We start from the raw sequence: 6,185 nt of genomic DNA on the forward strand, positions 1-6,185 counted from the left end.
TAAACATTAATTTATTAAGAGCCTTAAAGTCATAAAAATATTTAAGCAGAGGTTTAGTTTAATGTGTGTGGTTTAGTTTAACTTACCTAATTTAGTTTTGTTTAGTTGTTAGATCTGATAAACCTATGCTGACACATCATTATTACCCAAAGGCCAAGGTCTACATTAGGGTTCACACTTAGTGTTGCGCATTCTATAGGTTTCAACAAATGCACAATGAAATGTACCCACAATTACAGTATCATAGGAATAGTTTCACTGCCCTAAAAATTCTCTGTGCTTCACTTATTTATTCCTTCCTCCCCACTAACCACTGGCCACTACTGATCTTTTTTTCTGTCTCCATAGTTTTGCTTTTTCCAGAATGGCATACATTTGGAATCATACTATACAGTTGGTGGTGCATACCCTGCACTACCGCACCACGTAGCCTTCTCAGACTGGCTTCTTTCACTTAGAAATATGCATTTAAGACCACTCTATGCCTTTTCATGGCGTGACAGTTCATTTAAGTTCTGAATAATATTCCATTATTTGGATGTACCACAGTTTATCCATTTACCTACTAAAGGATAAGGATATCTTGGTTGCTTCCAAGTTTTGGTAATTATGAATAAAGCTGTGACAAATATTTGTGTGCAGGTTTTTGTGTAGAAATAAGTTTTCAGCTCATTTGGGCAAATATCAAGGAGTATGATTACTGGATCATATGGCAAGAGTATGTCTAGTTTTGTAAGAAACTGCCAAACTGTCTTACAATGTGGCTGTACCATTTTGCCTTCCCACTAGCAGTGAATGAGAGTTTTCATTGTTTCCCATCTTCACAGACATTTGGTGATTCCAGTCCTTTGGATTTTGACTAGTCTACTAGCTGCTTAGTTATATCTCATAGTTGTTTAAAGTTTTCATTCCCTAGTGACATATGATATGGAAGATCTTTCTATATGCTTATTTGACATATGTATATCTTCATTGGTTTTTCAGGTCTTTAGCCCAATTTTGAATCAGTTTGTTCTTTTTTTGTTGTTCAGTTTTAAGAGTTCTTTGTGTATTTTAGATAATAGTTCTTTATCAGATATTTCTTTTACAAATATTTTCTCCCAGTCTATGGCTTGCCTTTTCATTCTCTTAAAGCTATTATGCTTAAAATAGACAAATGTGGATATAAAAATGCTAAAGGGCACTCTTGCCACTTCATTGTTTGCCTCATACTTCTACAGTTCTGTAGTACATATGCCTTTAAATAACTATGCCATTTAGTGTTTAGTATTCATAAGAGAGGGTCTCATATGTAGCTTATTAAACACCCAACAGCCCTGTGAACATGCAGGTGAATGTTGCATTATGTTGTTGTGGTGGTGGTGGTTGTTGATGATGATAATGATAAATGCAAACATGTAATTGGATTGACCAACACTCTCCAAAGCAGATTTTCATACCTGACATGGATGTTAAGCTTCTAAGAATACTGGCTGGTATTGTTGGAGCAATGCATTAACTTCATACAGTGCTGGCATGGACTTGAACCTCTCCTGGACCTTCAAACTGTACAATGGGAGCTCATAAGCTGTGATGTCCTTTAGCTTTAGACACTTGGGCCACTATTGTTTCCCTTTAATTGTGGGATATGAAAATTATTTGTTAAATAAAATAAGGAGAGGCCAGGTGCAGTGGCTTACACCTGTAATCCCCAGCACTTTGAAAAGCCGAGGTGGGAGGATTACTTGAGGTCAGGAGTTCGAGATCAGCCTGGCCAACATGTTGAATCTCGTCTCTACTTCAAATTTAAAAATTAGCCAGGTGCGGTGACTCACGCCTGTAATCCCAGCACTTCGGGAGACTGAGGGGGGCAGATCACCTGAGGTTGGGAGTTTGAGATCAGCCTGACCAACATGTCAGCCGTACTAACATGGAAAAAACCCCTCTCTACTAGAAATACAAAATTAGCCAGGTGTGGTGGTTCATGCCTGTAATCCCAGCTACTTGGGAGGCTGAGGCAGGAGAATCGCTTGAATCCGGGAGGTGGAGGTTGTGATGAGTTGAGATTGCACCATTGCATTCCAGCCTGGGCAACAAGAGTGAAACTGCGTTGCAAAGAAAAAAAAAATTCAAAAACTAGCTGGGTGTAGTGGCACACATCTGTAATCCCAGCTACTTGGGAGGCTGAGGCATGAGAATCTCTTGAACCCAGGAAGCTACGGTTGCAATGAGACAAGATCTTGCCACTGCACTCCAGTCTGGATGACAGCGAGACTCTTGAGAGAAGGAAAGAGAGAAAGAGACAGAGAGAGACAGAAAAGAAAGAAAAAAAAAGGAGATGAAGAAAGAAAGAAAGAGAGGAAGGAAGGAAGGAAGGAAGGAGAGAGGGAGAAAAGCGGTGGAGGGAGGGAGGGAAGGAAGGAAGGAAGGAAGGAAGGAAGGAAGGAAGGAAGGAAGGAAGGAAGGAAGGAGAGACACTCTAGTTGTTGAATATCTTCTGAGAAGTAATATAAGCTTATTGACCGGTGGGCAAATTTCTCTGAAAAAGTAGTATGTCTTTTATGTTTACCCAAAGAAGGGATATATTCTACATTAGGGGCACTTTCAGATGTAACGTGAGATGTTTAAATAATGTTCAGACTTCATCAGCCATCGTTTTGGCATGACTTGAATTTTTAAAGAGATAGGATCAGAGTCTAAACTCCTGGAAGGAGAGTCTCCCGAATGCTGTGATGCTTTATGCTCCACGGTGAACTCCAGAAAACCTCTCTCAGCTGTAAAATTCAGTGAAATCGGTGTGAAGCTGCCCTTGTATTTTAATCAAGATGAACTTGAAAGGTGAACATTATAAGTGGGAGAAATTATTTATAATTTGGTAATAAAAGTTTATGTCTAACACTCCAAATTTCCTGCATCTGCTATGTGCTGGCCCTGAGATATAAAACAATTGAAGTTGCCTTTACATTTGGCCTTATATGAAAGGTCATAAATTAGAGTGATAGCGTTCGTCCTCTTTCCTAGCTCACAAAATTTCCATATTAACATCTTCACCTCAAACATAAATGGTTACCCAGCTACAAAGAAAAGAGTTGTATTGGCCTGTATAAATTACAGTTTATGTTGGAAATCTGTGCTGCCATTCAGCTTGTAGAAGAGTACATCTACTTCAATGAAGCTAATTCTACCACAGTGAAACTAGTTAAAATTGTATGGCCAATTTAAATAAATAAAGTACAGTATATAAAGCTTTAGGAATACTTTCAAAATTAGCAAATGGTTGCCAAGGTACGTGATTCTTTTAACTCTTAAAAATGCATCATAGATATTCAAGGGATTTTCTCTGCTAGAATACCACGTACCAAGTTTATTTTCAATAAACTCACTTTCAATTATTTAAATGTACCTTCTAATGTGGCTTTAACTGATAATGTGAAAAATGCAGATTTTTTTAACTAGAAAAAAACACACAGCTCATTTTATTATAATATATAATAATTAAATTTACTCCAAAATATTAATGAGTTGGACCAGTGCTTCATGTTTAGGCTTTCAAAATATGTTTATAGCAAAAAAACAGATGTCCTTAACTATTCATGGTGAGTTATCAAATCCATATGCTTTTCGTGTGCTTTGTTTCACTAGCCCAGTGGTACAGTTAAAATACAGCATAATATAAACTAGCAGGGTCAAGTTCAAGTTCAATTTCAGAATCTCAGGCCTTCATCCAGGGAGAATGCAACAATATAAGAGCAAATTTTAGTTATCAGTAACTTTTAACATTAGGATTTATTTCTCAGTTCTAGATAAGTGAATGTAATGTAGCTGAAAATTACCAACATGGTAGCATGTCTTAGTCTTTTCAGGCTGCTGTAACAAAATACCTTAGACTGAGTAATTTATATAACAACAGGAATTTACTGCTCACAATTCTGGAGTCTGGGAAGGCCAAGAAAGCTGCAGCAGATTCAGTGCCTGGCAGGGGCATGTTCTCTGCTTCATGGGTGGCGCATTCTAACTGCATCCTTACATGACAGAAAGGGGCAAGGGAGCTTGCTCAGGCTTCTTATATAAGGGCGCTAATCCAATTCATGACGGTGGAGCCCTTAAGACTTAATCACTTCCCAAAGGGCCCCACCTCTTACTACTATCACTTTGGGTGTTAGGTTCCAACATATGAATCCTGGCGGGGGGATGCCGGCATTCAGATCATAGCACAGCATAAGCTCTTTCATATCAATTCTGTTTTTCCTAAGTAGTTGACTTTCTTCTCTCTCCAATATCAGGAAAAATGAAAGCTTCTGCAGTTGCTGAATTCCTTACAGTAGAAAGCACCTCTTTTAGGCTGGGCGCTGTGGCACATGCCTGCAATCCCAACACTGGGAGGCTGAGGTGGGTAGATCACTTGAGCCCAGGAGTTCAAGACCAACCTAGGCAACATGGTGAAACCCTGCCTCTATAAAAGATACAAAAATTAGTCATCATGGTATTGTGCTGGCCCTGAATTCTTCTTCAGAGCCAGCTGAAGAAGACTGTGGTCCCAGCTACTTGGGAAGGTGAGGTGGGAGGATAGCTTGAGCCTTGTAGGTGAAGGTTGCAGTAAGCCCAGGTCATACCACTACACTCCAGCCTGAGTGACAGACTGCGATTCTTAAAAAAAAAAAAAAAAAAAAAAAAAAAAAAAAAAAACACATCTTTTGTCACCCAGAATTCTTGGGAACAATAAGTATAGTTGTTTCTGTTAAGATGAAACTTGCAGCAATATATGAGTATATTTCTAAAAGATCACTTATACATTGAGGGTGATCAGCTGTCTCACAAAAGAGTATTCTCTTTTTGTATCTGTCTCCCCCAAAATTAGGACACTACCAATCCCATTCATAAACTATAACTAGAGGAAAGATTAATAGCCTGTTAACATGGAGGGTCTTCTACACAAACTCAATTGAGAAGAATCCTAGCAGTCTTCTGTTAGAAGGAGAAACTAGGCCTTCTAGTTTATGCTAAAGAACTAAGACCAGTTGCGGAGGACGCAAAACATGGAGAGAAAAACACAGCTTCTAATTTATCATGAACAGTGATGGATTTTATAATTGCTGGATTTACTTCAATCACATTGGGTAGGTGAAGCACCAAATAATTGATGTAGGCACTTGCTAGATTAGGACCAACTTAACATTATTTCCAAATAGCAGCATGTTCTCTTTTTAACTTTTATATATCTTCCCAGTACTTGGCAAAGAAAAGATACTCTAAATATAAGTGGATGAATAAGTGACTAAACAAATGAATTCTGTCCCAGGATAAGATCCTTTGAGTAGCACAAATTTAATAAATATAAAATGAAATGTAAAAGCAAATGAAGTCCCTTGATGAGAGTGCTACAGGAGTCAAAATGTAAGCACTTCTTGAGCCATATCCCCCCAACCCACATCACACAATTAATTCATAAATTTTTCATCCTCACTCTTAAGTGTCTGAAACTGGTGATTATAGCCCAAAGCTAATTTTTGCATCCGTTCTTGTTTAGGAGTAGCAAAAATCTCAAGCCATGTATTGTAGCTTACTTTTTGCCTTTCTAATTAGACAAAGGACACACTAGTTCCACCTGCAGCTATAAGTTAACTCTTGATTACACATTTTGCAAATTACAGTCTTAAGGATACCACCCTACCCCCGAAATAACTCAGAGGCTTTTCTGCTCTAATTTATTGTGAGATTCAATAGTATGCTTCTAAAACATTCAAAACTCCAGAGAAAAAGAGATTCTGGAGAAACTCTAGCATAGAGCAAATAGACTGTCCTTTCAAAATAGAAAGGAAGATGATTTCTGTATTCTTGGGGTGGGCATAGGTGTTTTAAAGGGTAATATTTTACTAGTCTCCACTAGCTGGAGCAAAGGAAGGCTTGGCTAACCTCTGTTCATGGCTTCTTTCCATCTTTGAAGTTCTTTCCTAAACCACTGGCAACTTTCCCCTGGCCCAAGAGTGCTTGCCTAACTGTGGTATTATTGACAAAGTGTGAGGCCCAGAATTTTCACACAGACCTACACAAAGTGCCACATTAGAAAGAATGAAAATTTTGCCTGGACATAGCTGCTTGAACAAAACTAGGGCAGGAATTATCTTCATCCTTTGAGCATTTGCAAGACCAATGCCAGTACTAACTCAGCATATCTGCATCCAATGGGGATCTGCAAGCATTGGGCA

This window comes from Callithrix jacchus, chromosome 3 (genome assembly GCF_049354715.1).
Source record: "Callithrix jacchus isolate 240 chromosome 3, calJac240_pri, whole genome shotgun sequence".
NCBI classification, from domain to species: domain Eukaryota; kingdom Metazoa; phylum Chordata; class Mammalia; order Primates; family Cebidae; genus Callithrix; species Callithrix jacchus.